Here is a 25,537-nt window from a genome sequence, read left to right as displayed (position 1 = left end):
TCATCTTTACTGGGAACAACAAATCTCTGAAGTGGCTGGGCATGAAAAAGAAAAAAAAAGATTGAGAATCATCATTTGAAAAAAGGGAGACTAAACTGGAGCAAAGTGCTAAATTTCAAGATGATAAAGATGAAAAAGAGAAGCATTGTGAGCTGGTATCTGACCTAAGACATTTTAAAACTGATAAAACTTTTAAAGTATCTCTATCTGAAGAATATAACTTCTCTAGTGATTAAAAACATTTCTCTTCAACCTGAGACTTCATGATTTACATTTAACTTAAGGATAGTTGATCCAAGTATTAGAAACTACTGGGTTTTTGGGTGAATCTTGATATCATCTGGGAATTTTTTATTTTCCCCAATATCTTGATTGAAGATATTCAAAACAGATTCTATGCACATTTTCAGCAAAAATTAAAAATAAAGGAGTTAATTAAAGATTAAAGATTTATGGCTAATTCAACTTTAACTTTTTCTTTACTTTCTCTTCTAATTTAAAAAATTTTAACAGGACATTCTAAAAAGGGAGACTAGTTCTGACACCATGAATTGGTCACGTGTTCCTGCTGACAACACTGTGTACAGACTTTTTTCTCTGAAAGTGAAGGTGGTCTTCCAAGCAGGCAGAGTCAGTATGATCAGTAAATCTGTATGACTGTAAGTTCTTCAACTCACCACGTATCCCACTCCACTAAGTTACAGTCACATAGGTCTTTTTTGATAACAGAATAGCTTGAGATATAGTAGACAACAGAGTAACTATTGTATACACACACACACACACACACACACACACATATTAAAGGAGGGTACACAAACACAATGCTTAACACAAAGTCCATGCAATTTACTTCGATAGAAAGAGACCCAATACAGGAATTCAGGGACTGAGGTTGCTCACTGCCTCTGCTGGAATTGAGCAATGTGGCGTTTGCAAACCCCTTTCTTCTTTAGACCAAATAAAACCGAGTTCCTAACTGACCACTGATGTTGTGTTGACTTTTAAAGTCAGTTGGTAAAGCTAGTTGGTGGAGGAAATGATGGTAGCTGGTGCAGGCTTAGCTATCAAGTGGGAGGCTATGCACAAGACTGCATCCTGGTTGTGACATAAACATTCTCCTCCATAATTTTAGGTATTTCTAAGTGAAAGAAAGAACTTCCAAACCTTTGATTTAAAGATGCCACTTATAATAAGATATTCTATTTTTAAAATGTGTTTGAAGAAAGAAAAAATGCTGTTCATTAAGTGGTGACATGCTATCACATATCAGACTACCTCCAAAATTCAGAGATGTTAAATATGGGACAGAATTGATAAAATAAGGGTTACACACACACACACACACACACACACACACACACACATACACACACACACACACACCTTCAAATGTTTACATAGAATTTTTTTTTATGTTTTCTTTTTTCCATCATGAGTAAGTCACTAGATGCATTCCCCTAGAGTTTCAAAACAAAAAATTATTATCACTAAGATTCAAAATACCATAAAGTACAATTATGTTCCCTCTTTTGGGCTCAGAGAGGGAAGGATAATATGATACTGAACTTGATTATCTGATATAATTTTAAAACCACACAGTTAATATTTAATGATTTTAAAGAGTTGACTGAGGCCTACTCCCTACCATTTGGAATAAATAGTCTATCAAGGTAAAATAATTATTTGAGTAGACTCTCAGAAACCAAAAATCTTAGTGGATGCAGAAAGGTGGATACAAAAAGAGGAGAATTCTTTATGTTTTTATTAGTGCATTATTATTATACATAATACTGGGTGCATTTTGACATAATAATACAGACATGGAATATAATTTGTTCCAATTCAGTCCCCAGTACTTCCTCTTTCTTTCCCCTTCTCCCTCCCTCTTTTCCCCTTCCTCTACGCTACTGCTCTTCTATTTATTCATATTTTTTTTTAAAGTCAGTGTTTTATAGATATACAGAAAGGTGGAATTCACTGTGGTATATTCATATAGGTATATGTCATAATTTAGTCATTTTCATTCCACAGTTCCTCCCTTTTCCTCTCTCTCCTCCCTTCCCCTTCATCTCCTTCCTCTGCTCCAGTGATCCTTCTTTTATTTTTATGGGATCCCCGCTCTTCCCCTTTTCCGCCATTTTGGTCTTGAGAGAAACCACTGAACCTTTGACTTTCTCTGAGTCTGGTTTATTTCAGTTAGCATGATGTTCTCCAGTGCCTTCCATTTACCAGCAAATACCATAATTTCTTTCTTCTGTATGGTTTAGTAAAACTCCACTCTGTATAGACACCACATTTTCTTTATTCATTTATCTGTTGGCATACACCTCGGCTGGTTCCACAACATGGATATATGAATTGTGCTATTATAAATACTTGTGTGCCTGTTTCTCTACAGTATCATGGAAATGCAAATCAAAACTACACTGATATTTCATCTCACTCCATTCAGAATGGTGATTATCAAGAATACAAATAATAAGTAATGCTGGTAAGGATGTGGGAAAAAAGTACACTCACATAGTGTTGGCGGGACTGCAAATTAGTACAGCCACGCTGGAAAACAGTATGGAAATTACACAAATGACTAGGAAATAGAATCAGTATATGCCCCAGCTCTCTCACTCCTTGGAATTCATCCAAAAGAAATAAATCAGGAGGCTTTGATAACAAAAATTTTCTACCAATATCACATAATTATATCTTCATATATTTGCTATATAATGTCACTACAATAATTTTGGCTATGAGTAAATGAATATTTAAAAAATAAAGCTTTTAGTCAATGAACAGCTATTCATTAACATCAGAAAAATTATTTCTGGGGTGATTAGGAAAAAATCAGTATTAGGTTTGAAAAATGGTGATAGATATCCTTGCTGTTCTCCTTATTGGCCTGGTAACTTTGACCCAAACTCTTAAATTGTTGAATAAAAGTCACTCTTTTAATTCACAAAATTTTAATTAATTAACTTTAGTTAAACTTAATTATTTTATTGGCTTAGAATTAGCAAAAAACATGAAATAGGCTTAGAGTTGCCAACTAAGAGCAATAAGCATATTTGTCTATTTAATGTTATTTACTAAAAATATATAAAGATGTATATATATACATCTCATAAGATTTATTATTTTATCATAGATAATATCTCTGCACTGGGAACTTTAAAACAGTGCATGAAAACATTTGTAAAGCATATGATAATGTGAAAGGTTTGATTAAATGTTTAATCATGATTAAGCAGAAGGTAGATCTTTGAAGCCAAGCTCTACTAGAAAACATAAAGGTTACATGCACTAAACAATCACCTATAGAATTTAGAGCCATTCATAGAGAAAATCTGCAAAATTTGTAATAAAAAATCAAGAAGATCAATATTAGTTTTTCCTTGATATTTCAATAAGTAACAATGTTTGAACAGAATTTTAACGAAGGTTGTTTCTAGTTTTCTTCAGCGTGAGGCAATCAGTTGGTTGAGTCACTTCCTTGAACCTTATAGCTTGTAGATTCTGTCACATACATCATCTACATCAACTTCATAAAGTACATCTGAGAATTACTCATTTAAGATTCTCCTTAGAAAATTTAATTTTAACAAATTGTGTGATGGACATCTTACTTTACGGTGGGGTATGATCCTGAAAAGAAGGTGCACATTGAAACTAAGAAATGTAACACTTTCCAATTTTTTAAAGAATTAAAATACCAAGGCACGTGCAGTGGTGTGTGCCTGTAATCCTATTGGCTTGGGAGGTCGAGACAGGAGGATTTTGAGTTCAAAGCCAGCCTGAGCAATGGTGAGGCACTAAGCAACTAAGTGAAGCCCTATTTCTAAATAAAATACAAAATAGGGATGAGGACATGGCTCAGTGTTAGAGTGTCCCTGAGTTCAATTCCTGCTATAAAAAAAAAAAGAAGAAGAAGAATTAAAATACCAGGATTGTGTTCTCCATTTCTCATTGCTCTTCAATTGGCAGTAGTAAATTTTCCAAAGTCACAAAACCAGTCAGAAGAGCCAGAACAACAACTTACATTTTCAGACTCTCAGTTTCACCCTCTTTCAAGTATAACCTATTTGTGGAAGTATAAAACATTTTTCCATCTCCAAAACTAATTTCATCTAAAGCAAGGTTTTTATGGATGAGTTGTTAATGTGGTGGACATCTGTCTTTTAAAATGACTTTCTCTGTGTAATACAAATCAGGAAGAATGGTAATTGTCTAGTGCACATATATACCTGATTTTATTCTATTTGGCACCATTTTCATTCTTTTTTTTTGATGCTATTGCCTTTGGAAAAATCTCAAAAATTTTGTGCTTAAGTGTCTCTATTTTATTTTTGTTGTTGTTTGTTCGTTTAGTTGGAATTTTCAGTCGGATTGCTGGTCTCTTATTTGCAAATAAATAAATAAATAAATAAATAAAATAAAGGCAGAAACCTACAATACTACTTTAAAGAAAAATCCTATTATCTGCAAACCCAGATCTGTATGTTTAACAAAAGTTACTTGTGGTTGTAAACTCCTTGAGAGCAAAGACTTATGCCATATCCCCAAATTAATCTTAGCACCTAGCTGAACACTTGGCATGGAGTCAACATCAAGTTCAATGAATGAGTGAAGAAGCCTCATGCAGTAAACAGGAATGCAGGGCAGATATTAAAATCCCAGTATTATCAATATGGATACTAATTCATATCAACAATCTTATCTAGATTTAGAAAAAAGATTGATCCAAATTTTTACACCTATATTAAACTGTGATGAAGTTCTTACTAGAATCCTGACATGGCCATTAATATTTTATATCATAGATTCTTCCTCTAAAGAAAGCAACATGCAGCAGCATTACCCAATAATCATTTCTCCAGAGTTTAAGAGTTTTCCTTATTAGATATTATTCTGCACTTAGATCTCTGAATAACTAAACACTTTTTGATATAAAACCATGACATGTACAAGCCAAAAAGAACTTTGGCATATGACTATGAACAATTCTGCTAAGAAAATTTATTCTTTAATTAATATGCTTATGCTCACAAATGAGAAAAGAGAGAACCTTTAAAACTATGGATGAGAGCTGTAGAATTGCCCATAAGCAAGTTGGTTGGCTATTCAGTACAGAGGTAATTTTTATGGAGCATAAAAAGTCTTTCAGAGGGTAAAAGTGAATAAACAAAGTAAAATGTAACATATAAATAAGCCTGATGGTAATGTGGGACATGACCACCCCCTTCCCTCTTTATCCCACTTTCTATCGATATATTTTAATAAAATTCTTAAATTTAAATTACATTAAATAAGCCAATATCATCAATGAAACAGTACTCTTCAAAATATAAATAAATAAAGAAAATAGGGGCTGGGGCTATAGCTCAGTGGCAGAGCTCTTGTCTAGCACATGTGAGACACTGGTTTTGATCCCTAGCACCACATGAAAAAAATAAAATAAAATAATAAAATAAAATAAATAAAGGCATGCTGTCCATCTATGAATACAAGAAAAAATTTAAAAAGAAGAAGATATATATATATATATATATATATATATATATATATATATATATATATATAAAATAATACTCAACCCAGGATATATTTATTAGGCATACTCAGCATGTCAGGTACCAGGGATATAAAGGAAAGTCAGTTACTTTCCTGGTCCTCTAGGTTGTTCACTTGCAAGGATTTCTTCCTACAGGAGCAGACTCTCTGGAATGCATGCATTTCCTTCAGCTATAATCGTTAGAGACAACCTTTAAATAATCTGCAGTGCTTATTGGGAAATTAATTCATGCCCTTTAATTTCACAAGTCGGGATAGGTCAATATGGAAAGCATTATAATTCTATTTTGTTTAAAATTGATGAACTGAAATTAAGCTGAGTTACTTTAGAACTTGGTCTCTTAACTCCTGGTATTGCATGTACACTTTACACTATAAAAAAGTGCATTAGTAGAAATGTGTCAACTCTTAGGTTATGTAGACCTTGATCGGCATCCTGAATGAGCATGTTACTTAGCCTCTATTTTAATATATTCATCAGGTAAATGGGGCAAAGACATACTTTGCAGGTTTATTGTGAGGAGTAAAAATAATACATGTAAAGTGATTCACATGAATCAATTAACAAATAATAATTATATTAGCCTGGCATTGCCTTTCAAATGTGGTGACTTCAAAAACATTTTTATTTTTATGAAAAAATATCAGTTTGTATTTTTAATTTCACGGAATACAGTTAGTCCTTGGAAACTAGAATTACAACATAGTGATAAAAATAAAACATAATAAAGAAAATAATATTGAATGGGGGTAAGGAATTTTACTAAAGAGAGTTCTAAGTAGCAATCACTATAACACTTAATGCATTATCATTGTTTTCAGTCATAATATTTGCATGAAAATATTAGTATGCAATAATAGAGAATATCCTCCAGGGCAGAAAACAAAGGGAAGAGAGCTCAGTTGAACCCAACCCAAAGCATAGTATCTTTCAAGCTCTACTTTATTAAATGAAATGAATTTTTAATATTATTTTATATGATATTTTAAAAAATGTTATTTTATTTTTATGCTTTTATTTTATTTGTTTATATTTATGTGGTACTGGGGATTGAACCCAGTGTCTCATGCATGCTAGGTAAGCGCTCTACCACACAGCTACATCCCCAGCCCTTCATCTGATATTTACAGTGTACTTTTCACATTCGGAGCCACACATATCAAAGGAATACAGAGTTTTAGGAGAGAGATTGCGATATTACAAATTGTTGAATTTAGCACTCAGTAGAAGAAAGTGTCCATTTTGGAATGAACTTGCTCAAAGGAGAGGAAATACGGGAGGGGAGACAGTGGTGCATAAAGAGGAGACAGCAGAAGGTGGTGGCGAAGGCATGGTTCTTGGTAAGGAGGCTTGAGCCCACGCAGGTGACTAGAACAGACTAGAACAGAGCAAGGGCAATGCTGAGGAGCAGCAACCATTGTAAACCAACTGAGGCATCTGGCAACTGCTGGCATGTGATGCTACTCTCTGCTTCAGAGCGCGTCCTGAAACTTATTTGGAGAAAGGAGGAGAGCTTTAGCTAAACAGTGGCTTAAGTCAGAATATTCAGATGACATGCTTTGGTCTGCTAAGCAGGGTGTCCAAGGCTAGAAAGGAACTTGCATCTCACCTCACAGACTCCAGCCCCAATGAAGCTGAGTGATTAGTCCAAGGTCACAAAGCTGTTGAAATCAGGATTAACAAAGATTGTTCTACTCCAAAGTGCTAATGAATCTAAGCCAAAGTTTTCTGGTGGAGAAGGATCACAGTAAATTAAGTATTGGCAAAGAGGTTAATTAGGTCATATCTAAAGATTAGCTTAGAGAGTCTGTGAATAAATTTCTTGAACAAGGACACAGTGCAACTCAATTAGAGAGGGGACTTGAATTTGTATCTATAAAAGGCTCTTTGAAAAGTTCCATAAGAGTGCGGAAGAGTAGTATCAAAGTGAAAAGGAGATACAAAATGTGCCTGATGATTTTAGGTAGACTGTTATCTATGACACTGTCTATTCTATAGCTTACGTGGGCATTAAAATTACCATAATCCATTTCTAGAAGGATAACTCAATTCTCATATTCCTAATTCTGTAGAGTCTATTACAGTAATTCAATGGAATACTATTTGACATTGTTAGAGTTGAATTTATTGAGCATATGCTTGTATTTCCAAACTGAAACAAAAAATTTAAATTTGTCCTCAAACAGAACTCAAATGTATATTTCATATTATTAAACCAATCACTGAATAGCAATAATATTTCAAATACTGAATAATAGACATGATTTAAGTCACTTCAACTATATTAATACCACATTAGCATATTTTATTTTTATAATAAGAAAATAGAGGGTGCTTTAGGATTTATGAGTATAGAATAAAAATTTTGATTAATTTAGGATGTTCTTACTTTCTAATTTGGTAAAATAAGGATAACAGAAAATTTTCTTTTCCATCCAGATTGTTTAGACAACTTTTATAAAAAAAATTAAATTTTTTTCTGATATTGAGCTTCTGTGATGAAAGCAAAATACTTCTACTGGCATAGAATCATTCTCCTGACTTTCCTTTTTCTTATGAAATGCAAAAAAAAAAAAAAAAGCACAACGAGTATAAGAAAGATAGTGTCTGAGCAGATTATTAGCTTCACCTTAAGCTTGTGCTATAGAAATATTCCAGCTTTTCTACTTCTTTGAGAGAAGGAAAAATTATCAAAAACATTTTAACAAAATCAAGACATAAGCAACATATTTTACAAGTATGTGTAAATAAATATAATAGCTAAGAAAAATAATCTCCTAGATCTTTACAAATTTTTACATTTAACTTACCTTGTGAAAAACCAGGGGTGCCTAACTTTAGAGTCCTGTATGTGCAGTTTCTCCCAAACTCAGCCCTGATGGAGAGTTTTCTCTCTGAGTTTTTATAGTCTCAGCTATACACCCCTTACTCCAATCCCTGCCTTTGCTGTCTCTTACATCATTTCTACAGATTTTCCACTGAACATGTTCCCAAGCCTCTCTTCAAGCTCCCTTCTCTCTCTTTCCCCTCCCTCCCTCCTTCCTCCTTTTCCCCTCCCTCCCTCCTTTCTTCCCTCTCCCCCTTTTCTCCCTCTCCTTATTTATTTTATCTATTGCTTTGATTATGGCACTTAAGTAGCAATGGGAGCTTAACTCTGGAAAATTTAATTCTACATTTAGTATTGTGTTCCGTTTCTGACCCATCACCTCTTCCTGAGGTTTTAGTCCAACTCTGAGTATTACAAATCATATTTGGGGAATTAAATGCACAAAGATTTGTTAAAGTCACCAGGGCATTTCAAAGTAAGATTTAGGGAGATTATAATCAGAAACCCAAACTGATTTATTGGTGTGTTTTTTGGACCTTTAAATTAAATGATTGTCCATGGAAATGATGAATAGTTCCAGCCTCGGTCAGGTGCACAGTGCTGTGTCAGTGAAACCAGCAGCTACTTCATAATTAACATGGCTATACTGGGAAGGCTGTCACTAGCAAACCTATAAATACCAAACTGTGACATGTGGGCTATAAATGCAGACGTTGTAATTATTCTTATCTTGCTCTTGTTCTCCAGTACTTTAATTTCCTTTCAACCAAAATATTCCTGCCTCTGTCTGAAAATTTTCTTCATTTTCATCTCCTACCACTAACACATATATCCTTACATACACAAATTAGTAAAAAAATAAATGCCTAAGTTTTAAAGGTAATATGTTATGACATTAGATCATTATTGACTTATTTGCTTCACCAGCAGGTCCCATTTAACAGATACAGAGACTGAGGCTCAGATAAATCAAGTGTCTTGAAGAGAACACACAGCTATGGGTTACTAGCAGAGCCGGATTTCAAATACAGATTTCCCTAATTCCATATCGAGTTCTTCGCCCATAGCTGCATTTCTGACTCACTGTTTAAAAGCTAGAAAAGAGAATCCAAACCAGATTATGTTTTTGCACAAACAGAAATAAATTTGTTCTTTTTGGTTTTGCTTAAAAGCCATTCAAAATACTACTCACTAGTATAGGAACTATTACATGGTTAATTTGGAACTAGATAGGGGAACTGACCAGAGCACACTGAATTGGTGGAACAGTAAAATGCTTCATTTTTATAAAGGGTTTCCAGGGATAACATATGTCTCAACAAGTTTGAAATCTGAGTAGTTGGCAGTGATAGTTCACAAGTCAAGATAAAAATATAGCCTAGTTGTGGACCCTTGTTTAGACATTACTGCCATAAAACAATTATGTTTGCTTGAATGCACATGATGGAAAACTCTCAATATAGATTTAACGGATGCATCATAATACTACCATAGCCAATATTCCTGACGTACCTTCTACCCTTATTGGAAATGCCTCCCTTAGCATGCTGACAAGTGATATCTGTGGCTGATTTATTCCAGATCTGTCCCTGCTTAGACAGTCCAAAGATTCCACCCTATTTGTGGATTTTGTTGACCTAATTCAAAAGTTTGACTTAACTGTTCTGCAGCAATAGAAATAGAAACAGTTTATTCCAGGAACACAACCATGGTACATTTAAGCCACTTATACAGACTTCTGTACATTATACACTAAGTGACTTATTGATGCAGTTTTACATGACAAAAAAAATTCAAATATCTTTAAAGAGAGAGGACAAATGAATACATGCAAACAAAGAGAATATGAGAAAAATAATTATCTTGTGATAGATGGGAAGAAACTTAAGATGAGAAAGGGAGAAAATATTAATGAAAGATTTTTCAGATTGCATATCATTAATTTCCCTGACAACCTTGCAAAGGAGGTATTATTCACATGGAACAGATGCAAAAAAATTAAACTCCACTTAAATAGATAGCCCAAGTTCTCATGGCTTCAAAGAGATGGAACCAGGGGTTGAACCTGTTATCCATATCAGTCTGGACTGGCAGTAAAGAGAAGTTGAGGGAAATGTAATTTGTGTATAGTGTATAGGAACCAGAAGGGATAGTGCAATAACATTAACCAACAATAGGCATTCCGGTGGAAAGACTGTTACAGGGATCCAGAGACAGAGGGATCCAGGTAGAGAAAGTTGTCTAACCGAAGTCTGACCTTCCATTAAAAGACTAAGCCAGTAATGAGCAATCTATGGGGCAGGGGGACAGACAGAACATTGAGATTCTACTCAACTTCCTTGCTACAATTTCCTCTTTCTCTTTAGTAAAAACCATCGGAAAAGGAATTGAAAGATGGGAGATAAAAGAGACCCAGGGCTGTTTAACCTTAAACAGTGCTAAGAGGCATACGATGAGGTCTTTACATGTAAAGACCAATGTGAATCTCTCTACACAATCTAATGTGACACAATTCTTTTTTTTTTTTCCCTCACATATGTATTTCTAGATTATATGTCAATTCTTTTTCCAGTTAATTTAACTTCAATGAATATCCTATTGAGATTCATTTATTTGAGTTTAACAAAGTGAATTTTTTACTGGGAGAATAAATGAGAAAGGACAATAAAAAAAGACCAATGTGAATGAAATTGACACTGTTTTGGTATTGTTATCTAATGCTCCTTTTTTCTTTCAAGTCCAGTTTTTTAATTTACATACAAAAATTACTCTTTTAAGGAATACACTTTGATGAGTTTTGACAAATGTAGACAGCATGGAACTTTCACTGTCATCAATACTTACGTTTCTATTAACCTCCAAATTTCCCTCATGCCCCTTTTCAGTCAGTCCCTTTTCCCAACCTGCAGGCCCTGGCAATCAGTGACCTGATTTCTGTCTACAAATTTTTGCTTTTCTCAAAGAACATACTAATGAAATATCCACTATAGTATTTTCCTTATTATTACTATTGTTTTATCATTTTCCTATTGGATGCTGCCAGGGTTTGGATCTTTTTAAAAATTTTTATTTGTTTTAATTAGTATGTAGTATTTGGGGTCTGCTTTTGTTCACTTAGACTAATGCTTTTAAGGTTTATCTATGTCACTAATTGTTTCATTTATTATTTGAAAAGAGGTTGTTTTTAGTCTGTAGATGAACTGAATTGTGACTGTATGTTACTAAGATGAACTCTCCTTGATCATGATGTATTATCTTTTTTTTCTCATAATGTATGAGTTTGTTTACTTTTTGCTAATGTTTGTAAAGAATATTTATTCATAAAAGAGATGGAACATTTATTTTTTTAAATATATTTTCAAGTTTTAATATCATCAATATGTTGATTTCATAAAATGATTAGGAAGAATTTTACTCTCAACTATTTTTTTGAAAAATTGTGTGGAATTTGTATTATTACTTTCTTAAATATATGGAAAATTTGCTAATGAATCCATCTGAGCCATTTGTTTCTTTGTGGGAACGTTTTCATGGAAAATTTAAACTTCTTTAACAGGTACAGGGCTAATCACTTGAGCTATTTTTTTCCTAAATGAACTCACACAGTTGGTCTTTTAAATATATTCATTTAATTAATTATTAAAATTCTTTATATTATTATTTTTTCTTTTTGCTATCAGTAGGATCTATTATGATGTCCCTGTTTTATTCCTAATTCTATATTTTTATCCAAATTTTTCTTGATCACTCTAGAATTTTATGCATTAAAATAATTAACCATTTGTTTTCATTGATTTTTCTCTACTATTTTTATCATTTAATTTAGTTGACTTCTGTTTTGATTTATTTCCTTTCTTTTGTCTCACTTGGATTTAACTTGTGCATAATTTTTAATTTTCCTAAGGTGAATGCTTAAATGATTATATATTTCTTTTTTCTAATATATATGCACTTTATGTCATAAATTTTCCTCCAAGCACCCACAACTCTAACTATATATTTTGAAATATTCTTTTTCATTTTTTTGTTTATTTTTATAAGTTATCTTTCTACAATTAGCTATTTAGCCATGTCATTTAATTTTCAAACATTTAGTGATTTTTTATATATCTTCTGCTATTGATTTTTAGTTTAATTATTTTGTTGTTAGCAAAGGTACTTTGCAATATTTAATTTGTTTATAATTTGTCAATATTTGTCTTATGACTGAGCATTTATCAAACCTTGGTGAAGTTCATGTGGACTTTAAAGAAAATATTTGTTTTATTGTTATTGAGTGGAGTGTTTTATAAATCCTCCCTAAATTTGGCTGACTGATAATGTTTAAATATATATTTTAATAATTTTTGTCTTTTTTCTCTCAATAATTGAAAGATTGCTGATATTATCAGCAATCTTTAAAATTGTAAATTTTTCTACTTTTTTTCAGTTTTATCAGCTTTATTTTCAAACTCTTTATCAGTGTTTACGCCTTTATTATTATAAAATGTATTTATAATAAAAATTCAATGTTTTGTAGTCTACTTTATCTGACACAATTTGTTCAACATAAGCTTTCTTTTTACTGTTATTGGCATATTATAACTTTCCTTCCTATTCTTTTTTTTAGTCAATCTATGTAATTATTTACAAATAGGTTCCCACTGAGAGATTTAAGATTTATCCATGTCACTAGTTTCTTTAAATTTTTTCTTTAACTATTGGGAAGTTGTTGTTGTTAGTCTCTAGACAGACTGAATTGTGATTGTGTGACAGGATGGCTTTATTCTCCCTGCTCCCTACATTCTGACAAACTGTAAAGTTCAATTGATATGTTTTGACCATATATATATATTTCTTTTGGGGGGGGGAGGTGGGGGCGTGGCTACTGAGGATTGAATTCAAGGATGCTCAACCACTGAGCCACATCCCCAGCCCTATTTTGTATTTTTTTTAGAGACAGGGTCTCAATGAGTTGTTTAGTGCTTGGCTGTTGCTGAGGCTGGTTCCTCCTCCTCTTCCTCCTCCTTCCAGTAGTGGGGATTGAATCCAGCCCTTGGCATTGACTAGTTAAGTGCTTTACTACTGAGCTACAACCCAAGCACAGATGTTTTCTTTCTTTTTAATCTTTTTTTTTTTTTTTTTGGGTTGTAGATGGACACAATACCTTTATTAAATTAATTAATTAATTAATTAATTATTTTATGCAGTGCTGAGGATCAAACCCAGTGCCTTGCGTTTGCTAGGCAAATTCTCTACCACTGAGCTAGGACCCCATCTCAGATTATCTGTTTTAGTAAAATTAATTCTATGATTTCTTTTGGATTGCTATTTGATGGAAAGTCTGCTATCATCTGTTTTTCTTTGACCTGCTTAGTTGTGCTTTTCTAACCTGCTTGGAATTCTCTGAGTTTCTTCATTATTATTATTTTTTTTAATTTGAGAAGAAATGTACTGTTTTGTATTCTGAATATAGTCTCTGATATTTGTGTTTATGTATGTGCATTTTTTGCATATTATAGACCTGGGAAATTAACATAGTTTTCACTTATGTCTGGGGCTTCTGGGAAATTCTCTTGAAGCCAACACATTTATTTTAAAATTCTGTGAAGATTTCAGCTGTTTTTCTTAACTTCATTTATGGTAGTTAGATCACCATCATGAAACTTGTTCTGAAATGTTTTAAGAAAGGTGAAACAGTTTGTGAACCACTTTTCCTTGGAAAGGCTTATAACTAGCTGAAATTTGGTAACTTTTATTGTCTAGTGACCTTTTCAATGGGCTCAAAAATAAGTTATGGTTTTGCATGATTTTGTTGAAGTGATATTTTCTTGCACTTTTCTATATACCCATTGGAAGCACAAATCATTTTCCTAATATTTTTGGTGCTTATTTTGTGGCATAAGATATTTTGATAATCCCTTTCCATTTTTTTTCTGATAATATTTTATCATCCCAATCTGGTAGATGTGAAAATAGCATTCATATTACAGAAATAAGTTGTAAAGCATGACTTTTAGCTATATCCTACCTTTCCACTGCATTTTTCATGGGTATAAATCATCCCTTTAATGATGGAACTCAGATGTGTGAGAATTTCACTCACACACCTCCTCACATTTTCTCTTTTATTTATTCTGAAGTGAAGTCCAGAAAAACATTTTTACATTTCATTTTATTTTCAGGTGAGGGACTCATTTGTACCTGTGGACCACAATAGGACTCCTGTTCTTGTAGATTTGCACTGTTTTTTTTGATGTATTCCATGTCTGGGCATGCTGAATTTATGGAACTACTGTGTGGGGCCTTTTTCAATATGTAAAGGTTTACAGATGAACTCTTAGCTAAAGCACATTAGCTTTCACCTTTGTTTTTATAGAGGTAGAGCTCAATTAGTCTTGGTGGCCTTATTTCAAGACTGTTTTTATGACCACACTATTTGCTGACCCTGATGGAATGAATGCCCTTGCCATCTGATACCTCCACCCTTTACACTCTCTCCCCATTCAGATCACCCCAACTCGTTAACATGAATGAAAGAATTCTTCCTACCACATCCCAACAGCTCATCACTGACCTTAAGTTTAAGGACCAGGGATTTCTGGGGATAGCCACTGACACATATGCCCAATTTTATCTCTTTCTTACACACACACACACACACACACACACATACACACACTCACACATACATACACAAATTAGAATAATGGTAATGTAATGACTATACACGGAGGTCAGTCTGGAAGATCAGTTGCCTATGGTGAGGCAGTAATATAATAAAAAAGACATAATAATGAGACCTATTAGCACATGGCAAGCTAAAATCTATAGATCTTATTATGATTTATATCACTGTTCATAGTAATGGTTCTCTTGTTAATATAAAACTCTTATATAATGGGGGAAGGCATTATTAATACAATTACATAAATGAGAAAACAAATTTAAAGAATGATATTTACCTTTCTTATTTAATATGCAAGAAATTTTGCTTGTTGTATGGAAATAATGGCCTTGCTGTCTGTGAGGACATATTTTAATGAGCAAGGCAAAATTTTATGCAAATAATTACAGGAAGACTTTCATATCATTCTGTGAGGTATTTAACTCTTCTTGTTGAGCTCTTATTTGCATTATTTTTATAGGGTTTCTTTTCCTAAAGGATTTTTTTTCTGATTCTCCAGAAAAGTTTCCATCAATTACCATGTCTACTGTATCTCCTCTCATATTGAGTTCAGGAAATTATCATGTGTTGATTACTTTCCTTTAGACATGACTGTACTATATATTAATAGCCAATATAATAATCAGTAATTTATTGAGAAGAAAGAATTATCTTAACTTTACAGAATTAAAAATCAAAGCTTATTTGAGATCAACAAACTAGTTAGTGGTAAAGCCATGAGTTTAGTTAAAATTTTCTGACCTTAAAGTTTATGTTTTTAACAACTACATGATATGGTGTCTTTTCTAATTTTAGAAACCATCTAATTTTAGATACCATAAGATAGGTATTATTCAAGATTAAACCATGGGATCTAAATGTGGAATATGTTCAAAGTCATTCAGGTATAAAGGTCAAAAGCTGGGGTTTATTTGTGTGCATAAATGACTACTCCAAAACCTAATCTAAGCAATTATTTCTACTGTATTACACCAATGGCACTGAGAAGTCAGCTTGACAGCTCAGCATTCTTGCCACTTTTCACATGCAACTGTTTAGTCTGTCAGCTTCCACTATGCAGAGAAATAGTGTCTCTGTGAGTCATGCATCCCATAAACTCACGTCTATGAACACACACTGGACAGAATCTTCAGGGTAACTTATGTTACCCTGCTAACATAAGTAAACTAGAACTTTCAAGGAAGGACAAAAATGCTACAAACAAGATTATTAAATTCTCCAAGAACTTGAAAAGCTTATATGCCTAGTGCAAATCTACACTGTGAAAATGTTGATAAAACATTTTAACATATATATGATATCCAAAGGATGGAGGTAAAAGTCCTCTTCTGCTTTATAGTGGTCAGATTATATCATCGTTCAACAGAGAGATAAAGACAAAGAGGGTGTCCAAATAGAACCCAGGAAAGAATGGGGACTGGAAGATAGTAAATCTAAGTGCAATGTAAAAGTGTTGGGATGTTTGATATGAAAAATAAAAGAAAAAAAAACTATCCAGAGTCTTCATAATGATTTGGTTTGTAAGTTACAGGAAGCCTGTATTGAATTCAACAGAAAGAAAAGATTACCAATTATATTTTTATTTAATACTTTTGATAGAGGAATTGTTTCTTTCAAGGAACAGTGAATGCTTGCACCATAAGGTATTTGTGTAAAAGTAGATCTGTCAGGGGTTCCAAAGAAAGGACCATCATAGCAAGTGAGAAGTGAAATTAGAGAACTAATAAAATCTTTCCAAGTTTTGTTACTCTAAAAACAAAAATGAAAATTATATACATACTTACATCAAATTGATAAAGAGTAAGTTATTTCAGTAATTCATCATGCATTGATCAATGTTTTTACCATCAAGAGTTTTTAAATTACAAGTTTCACAACGTAGCATGCTTGCTGGGCAATATCAGCATAAAAATGTTTTTGTTTGATAATTTTTACATTTGCTGTATAGTTAATTTACATTCTGCTACTTTAACAAATGTATTTCTGTATAAAACATACTTGTAAAATGTGATTTGATCATTCATCTTTCTTTCTTCAGAATTAATTCTTTTTATATTATATTTTTTCCAAAAAATTAAACATATTTTTATTTTAAATAAAGGTATCATGGGGTAGGCATGAATTTAAGTTCTGTTCAGCTAGTCTTTGTCATATTTTCATTCTTTTCTCTATTTATTGCTTCCATATTTTCAATTATAGTTTAAAACAAATAAAACAAATCATTTTAGAGTTATACACTTTTTGCTTTTTAATGCTTTTCATTAATTGATTTATCAAACAAAAAATTTAAACAGTTTTCTGTTTACCTTTTTTAGTAATAAATTCAAATTTGGGAAGGAAGAAGGAATGACTTATAAGAAATTTGATTATTTCCTTTAACTTCAATTTTTTTTTTCTTTCATGTGTCAGATTTAGAAGGCACATTGAAGAATTCATAACTTTACGTCCAGGAGTTTGAATGTATGTTACATTGATCAAGCGCACACTGTGAACCACAAGATGTTCTATGGTGTTATACATGTACCAGTTTATTTGATTATTTCAGTGATACTATGAAGTGATTATGTTGTGATATTCATTTCAAAAAAGATTAACTGAAGTATGAAGAAGTTACTCTTTGATACAGAGGCCACAGGCATGGCTATTACTCTATTTACTGACAAAGAAAGTGCATTGTGTCAAGGTGGTGACAAGTGTGTAAACTTTAGCTAGAATAGCAATAAGTTGTAATAACAAAAATAGTCAAGATTTGTTGGCTGGGGTTGTAGCTCAGTGGTGGAGCACTCACCTAGCATGTGTGTAGCACTGAGTTCAATCCTTAGCACCACATAAAAAAATAAATAAACAAAATAAAGGTGTCGTGTCCATCTACAACTAAAACAAAACAAAAAAAAAATAAAACATAAAAATGATAGTCAAGAGTTGGTAAAGATAATGGTAACATTTTTTAAAAAAAGTATTCATATGTAAAGGTTATTACACTTAGTTTTTTATTTTTAATTAATTAAGTAAGTATATTTCCTTCGGAAAATTGTTTTCATCCAAATCTTGCTCTCTTACTATCTCACAAACATACACTAACATTTTTAGTTGTTATGTATACTTTATGACTTTGTGAACTAAAAAGCAAAAGATATTTAGCAGAAGTACCAATTTGCCTTTTGCTTTATGAAGAGTTTTTATGGTATCTTTCTATAGAACTGGGGCATTTGGTTGTAAGCCCTGAATTAACTTAGGAGTATCCCACAGCTTTTCAGTGTGTGAATCTGAAATAAAATATTCACCAAAGCAATGACTCTCTTGCACCAGGGACTTTCTATGAGCAAAGACTGGGGTAATTAGGTTCAGGAAGTGGCACTGGAGCTCTGTGGTCCAGTGCTGGTCTTAGATAAATCTTGCGTTTTTTTAGGTTTTTAGTTTCTTGTCTGTGAAATAAGCTTATTCATGTGATTCCTATGGCCTTTTCCAGAGTTCAAGTCTCCTTGATTTAGTATGTCAAGCAATTGCTCATTTGAGAATGTTTTTACACTGACTACAGAATCATGTGCTTCACTTCCACAAAAATTTCCCCACAGCCCACTGTATACCTGGTCCTGAGATAGTCACTGTAGGGTAAAGTTTGTAGGAAAATAGCTCCCTTAAAGTAACTTGAGGTCTTGTGAAAGAGAGAGTTTATTTAAAAAATAATGGCCCTTCAATGTAATTTGTGCTATACAAACAGTAACAAAATAATTTTTTTATGGAACCATATTTTAAAAGTGATTTGAGAGATTTACCTTTTGTTACATTATTTTAGTTGCCAGTGTGCCTGAAGAGTGGCTGACAGATCTCACCCTAACATTAAGTATGTGCACATATGTTTTTTCAATAAGGAGCATCTTACCAGCCATAGGCCAAGACTAGAAATGGCATTTAGTGTCTACATCATTAAAATCATAAATGGACAACAGCAATTTTATTTTCACATCTCAGATTCACATTCTCTTTCAGCTTGCATGGATGTTAAAAAAAAAATTGAAGCTAGAAATCAACATCCAGGCTTAAAATGACCTAGCTACAACTTTCACCATGAACTTTTTTCTTGAATAGAAATCACACCTACTTAGCACTGTTTCTTTATATTTCTAACAATGTTAAAACAAAACCAACACTGATTCTTACTCTTTATGTTAGAGTCTACTGTAAACATGTCAGGATGGCGCCTGGCAAATGTTAGTCTGTAAACAAGTCTGGATGGTGCCTGGCATTTTGCCAGAGGGAGTGGTTTGTGAAGTAACACCAGGGAGCCAAATAAGTGTGGAGATTCCTTATTGGTTGACTGCTGTATCTATTTTATGCTAATGAAGATAAGCTATGTGGAATGTATAAATACTCCTCCTGTCCTACAATAAAGGGCTTCCACTCTTCCACTCCTGCTGTATCAATCTATACAAGTTGTCCGTCACCACCCCCGCGCCCCGCCCCCCCCCCCCCCCCCCCCCCCCCGTTATTTTGCTGCAGCCAGACTGCGGCATCTTTAGACTGAGACTTTGTTTCAACATTTGCACTGATCTTGCTTATTATCTGAAATATGCTCTCATCTATACATCTGCCAAGATATTAGAATTTACTCTCCCACCAAGGTGAGCTCTAATTAAAATGTAAACTTTAGTCTTAAATCTAATTATAATTGCAGACATGATAACATGAAATTCAATGAAAAATTCAAGCTTAACCTTATACACAGTTGTGGGTGAAAACAAAGCGTCCGCAGTCTATTTAACAATAATTCCAACTTCATCCAGTCCTTTCCAAGCAGCCTTGAGGTGATGCCATCTTGTTTTTATTTTTTACACATGCTTAAATCTAGTATAAAATAACAGTGAAAATTCATTACAGTATTAGAAAGAGAATAAATTTTATTACTGACATAAACAAATGAACAGGATGAAATAAAATAAACACCTATTAAAGTTTAAATACTGCTGTATTAAAATTATTTCTTTAATTAAAAATGTAAAATGGATGGATGTAGTTAGTTCTTATTAAAAAACTTTAAAACAGTTTTTAAAGATTCTGAGTTCATTATGCAACAGGACTCTCGACAAAATGTTTCCTTGGATTATTTTATTCATAGACCTACCCCTTTTAAAAAATCATGATTTATTGAAACTTGCCTTATTGAATAAAAAGTCTATATTTATTCAGTTATGAACATTAATCTGAACAACTTTATGATCCTCTATTCCTGGAGGGTAATGTCATGTTAGGGTAAAAGGAAATTGAAACAGAATGACACATTTTCTTATTTCTAAAACATCAAGTCTAATAATGATAATAATTATTGGTACATACTAAAAGCCAGAGTTCTGCTAGTAGTATTACATTCATTTTCCTGTTCAGCTCTCACATAGCTATCCCTATTATCCATAAGTTTAAACTGAGTTCACTTTTGGAATAAAAGCCTTAAATGACTTACCAGACTTAATCCAACCAGTAAATGGAAGAGATAGGATTCAAACCTGAGTATTCAGAATCCAAACCCAAATTTCTAATTTCTTCTTACACACTTATCTTTTCTTTTTCCCCTTTGCATTATTATTTTCTTGAAACCTTTTGCTGGGGTGAAAAATGTATTTGAGAAAATTCAGAGGAAGTCTGCGGAAAGAGTATATGCTGATGATATGCATGTATACAAATCTCTTTTTGGAAACAGGGCTAGGCAGATTAAGGAAAGAAAATTTAATTGGAGGTAGGGCCATAGAATGTGGCTTACTATTTGTTGCCTCAGCCCAAAAGACTATCATCACAGTTACACATTAAAAATCCCCAGGAGAAAACTTTGTAGATCTGAGGATTTAGAATGCAAAGATTGTTGACATATTAAATTACCCTGAAATAATATGTGTTGGAAATACTTTTCTGTGTTGGAAGCCTTAAAAGAGACCTTAATACTTAGTTTGATAATTTACTTTTGTAATTACCATTAGAAATTAATCTTTGGCACACGATTTTTGGCATCTGTCTTCTACTTTTAAGTTCTCAAGATAAAAGTTTCCCTTTGTTGAAAGAGATGGAATTTATGTGAAAAGCATTTATTCAATTTATTCATCACAATGGTCTAGCTTGATATTTGACTTGTATTAAGATAATGATCAATTTTTCCCTTAATCAAACACATGATTTGTTTTTAGCTTTTGTAAAATTTATGGCCTCTTGAGATTTCATCTATAAATCTTTATTAGTTTTGCTAAAATAGTCTTGAATTTGTATTATTTTATTAAAGATAGTGGCTCCTATTAAAATTAGATCTCTGTTTTTTTGTCTTAACAACTTTAGCATTATATTGAGTAAAAATCCATATTCATCAGATTGTCTCATATTCCTTTCTACATTCTAGTTGTTTCCTTGTAATATTCCAGGTCTCTTGGCCTGGATGACTATACTGGTCATGTTTTTCACACACATACAGTCATGACTTAGAGTAAATTTTCTGTAAAAGATGGCTATAAATATTTGTTCAGTAAGGGTACAGAGATGATTAATTTGAATAATTTATATAAATAACTATAAATGCAAATATATATTTAATAAATAGTGACTATCATCACAGTTACACATTCAACTGAACCATATAAATAGATAGTAATGTTCTGAGGTGGTTATTATTATTATCATAATTTTTCAGCTGAGGACTTGAGACAGAGTGAAATGTTCTGCTCAAAATCACATATCCAATAAAGCACGGAGATTGTCTCGAAACTGAGAAAATTATTCCCTCATTCTCAGTTAATTTGCTCAATGGAAAATATCAGACACACTCATATGCAGACAAATGAATGTCTGCTCTTTCCAGAAGTACTTGAGAATTAAAATAGGACTGGGCTGTGAGGTAAATGAAAACCCTTTGTTGGTAGAGTTACTGGCAGACGGGGCAGTACTCAGGAGTTCCTTAAAATACAACAGGGAACAGCTCTCCTATATCAAGTGTCTATGAATATCTTCTGTCTCTGACAAGGATAAGCAAGGCAAACTTATTTAACTGTTTGAACAAAGCTATTGTGAAAAACAAATAAAAAAGTGAAAAGTTTCAAAAGGCAAATAGTCCTATATGTCTGAAGCATAAAGTGCATGTATGGTACAGGAATGAGGTGTGGTAGGGAAGATCTAGAAGGTAGATTCACTCATTGAACAATCATTTATTTTTCTCATTTGCGTTCCGGAATGTGCTAAACAACAGAAGTCTAAAGAGAACAAGACAGGTCTCCTGCCATTGAGAAATGCAATCTGAGAGAGGAGGTAGAGAAATAAGCACCTTATTTTAACATGTTTAATGGCCACTGTCATTTCCGTGGGAGCTTGAAGGAAGTTCTAACTGATTTGGCCCAGAGCAGTTGAGGAAAGTTCCATCAGGAAGATACTAGATCCCACACACAAAAAAATAAATAAATAAATAAAGAAGAAGAAGGAGGAGGAGGAGGAGGAGGAGGAGGAGGAGGAGGAGGAGGAGGAAGAGATACTGAATTTCAGATTTGAAGGGTTGTAACAATTGTAACAATTGTAACAATTCCAAGTGATGAGTAAAGACTATGTGAAAAAGGCCTTAGCAGAGAGAAGCAAAAATTAAACTTGGTACATAAAATAATTGGAGACATAATCTTTCAATCTCAGAAATGGGAAAACAAACAAAAAGTACCATTGTAATAAGTAGGTCCCTCATATTTAAGATAACTTTGGGTCTGGGGCTGGAGCTCAGTGGTGAAGAGCTGACTTAGCATGTTCAAGATGCTGAGTTGAATCCCAGTGCTGGAAAGAAAATTAATGTACCTTTCTTTCCGTGTCTAGTTTTAACATACACTAGCCCCATGCATGTTAGTAGAGCACTCTATCATAGATTTACTTTTTAATCTGACACAAAAATCAGAGTTAGTGATCACAACTTGCTTACTTTAGCTATTAAATATTCCCCATTCTGAAGCAAGGAGATTAGAGAAGTGTGAGCTATATATAGTCAAAAAGACTCAAACCCTTAGTAACTAGAACAGACATCTGCTTATTGGCATAGGTACTGGGGGATGTCCTCTCCTCACATTACTGACATGTCAGGACTTTTAACAGATGTTATTAAGACACCACAGTAACGCAGGGATGTATGTAAACCGAGAGCATAATCACTAGGAGGACCAGGGGCTGATGATCTGACTGTGTTGAAATTACTCCAGTGTCCCTCTAATTTGTCACATGACAATGTTTAACTCTGTTATATGGTTTTAAAATCTGGATTCTTGATGATTTCTTTTTCTTTTTCTTTTCACGAAGTGGATAATGATTTGTAAACTGACTCTTCATTTTCCCAAACCACCGAGCATTTTAAAAATTAGTTTCCATGAAATACAAGTGGTTTCAAAGGAAGTCTTGGCTCAAGTAGCTTCTGTTTGGGACTTTGACTGCCAGGATATCCATTCAAAGAAAGATGGTGATTTCTAAATTATTCTATTTTTACTTTGATATCCTCCCTGAAACTCTACAATTTTCTCCATGCTACTTCCCATGATCTCCTCCTGTTTATTCTCAGGATTTGTTTCCATTAGCAACTGCTATTACTGGCCCTCAGTGTTCCATCAGCTACCAAATCTTAGTGTAAAAGTGGAAAACCTTGCAAATGCAATAATCTAGGGAAACCTTTCCACACAGATTAGTGGAAATGACCTTTGGTTTTCTTTTCAACATGTTAATATGTGAAAAGGAGATAAAAATCAAGAAAATTATTTATTTAGTATAAAACAAGCTAAAACAAAGAACCTTAATAACAGGCACATAAAACTGGATTTTTCCTCCAGATCTTTTGATTTGACTTGTTAATTCACTTTATTGCCTTGCAAACTTGACAGTAAACATTAAATAAATGTTTATTGTTAAGTACTTAGAAAATGATTGGAAAAATAGGAACTATGAGTCTTCTCTTGAGAAATTTACCAGTTAAAGAGAGACACATAAAAAATGGTTTGCCTAAGGATGCTAGATGACTTTGCATGATACAATGTTAAATCTACTGTTTTTTGAGTGGAAAACCAAACTTCATTTCTGTATTTTAGGGATTCACAAATCTCACTGTGGATAGTCACTAGACGATTTTGATGTTTAGACGTGTCTGGAGGTTCAATGATGGGGAATCATTTGGAATTTCTTTTTATGAGAAACTAAAGGACTTTATGGGAAGGAGGGCTAAATAGTGGAATGAATGAGGTATATTAAAATATAAGTCCCTAACACAGTGGAAGTGTGAAAAAGAAACAAAGGAAAGTTTTAAGTTTCTAAATCTCTGTTAAAGACATACATAATGTACAACAGTCCATGGGCAATTCATGGGACTGGTAAGCACCGTAGCTCAAGAAGCCAACACTTTCTAGCTAATGGGCCAGGATAAAAGTAGGGTAGAATGTCATGCTTTAGCATTTATGGGCGATTCTGACAGTAGCATAGGTACCATGTCATCTTCTGCATAGGTACCATCAATTTTGGCCCTTGTACTGGGAATGCTGGCTACTTTGGTAGTGTCTATGAGGCTTAGTAGTGATTTTAGCAATCTCAGCAGAAATCCTTTCAATTTATTTATCTGTAGCAGTAGAGGAGAAATGTAGCAAATAACACATGATCATTGAGAGGGATTATATTATTGTGAGCTCATGTGTAATATCCTTTGCAAACATTAAGCACTTGAGTTTGAAGGATCCTGAAAGTATTCACAACACCAGACAAAAGCCAAACAGAGCATTCATTATTTGGTACTATTATTATATTACCTGTCCCCATTTCAAGTGTCTTTGAGTTGATTTTTCTGTGAAGAAAAATAAACTCTAAATGATAACAGTATGCTTAAAATTCATTCTTCCATAGTTTCTAAATACTCCTATTATTAACTTAGACCTCTAATAAGTAGCAAGCCTTAAAAATTTGGTCCTTGCCAGAAAAATGCCTTCTTGGAAGCTAATCAATCTTATGATCTCAGTGTTAATCATATCCATTTCAAAAAGATCCATACAAGATATTTATGTATACTCTTTAAATTCGTTCTGCCTCAACTGTGCCAGTTACCAACTTATTGTTGCTCATATCTACCTTCATGCTTCTTAGACCTGCTTTAGAATATCAGAGTAGGACCCTGTGGGTTTTCTCAGTTGGTGGAATGTAAGTCCTCATTGATAAAGGGCACAGGAGTGAAACTGCAAGATGATGGAGAACAGGAGGAAGGCTCTTTTCTTTTGGTCAATCCTCCATTAACATTATTATTCAGGGAGGGGAAATTCAGGTTCATCCTCAGACTGTATTTCCCCAAAGAAAGCACTTCCAAGCAGCTCAGTACTTACGAAGACCAGCTCTGGCCTATTGATTCTCTCTGCAGTGATCAGCCACTGCCACAAACTGCCACAAAACAACTCAGGCTGAACTCTCTGGAGGTGTGCTGGCCATGGGCAGGATTGTGTCTTCCTGTGGT

The 25,537-nt window shown here is 33.3% G+C and overlaps 1 protein-coding gene across 1 annotated transcript in view; it reads right to left on the bottom strand.

Annotated features, from left to right (window-relative positions):
* Ostn (osteocrin) overlaps positions 1–8,456 on the bottom strand; it is a 40,539-nt gene extending 32,083 nt beyond the window's left edge. Inside the window, exon 1 of the mRNA XM_076868334.1 lies at positions 8,380–8,456. The gene's annotated coding sequence lies outside the window, so the exon portion shown is untranslated. The remainder of the gene's footprint in view (positions 1–8,379) is intronic.
* Positions 8,457–25,537: the final 17,081 nt, after the last annotated feature.

Source organism: Callospermophilus lateralis, chromosome 10 (assembly GCF_048772815.1).
Source record: "Callospermophilus lateralis isolate mCalLat2 chromosome 10, mCalLat2.hap1, whole genome shotgun sequence".
NCBI classification, from domain to species: domain Eukaryota; kingdom Metazoa; phylum Chordata; class Mammalia; order Rodentia; family Sciuridae; genus Callospermophilus; species Callospermophilus lateralis.
Note: the sequence above shows the minus strand (reverse complement) of the source record. Positions and strands in the feature narration are given on the sequence as shown.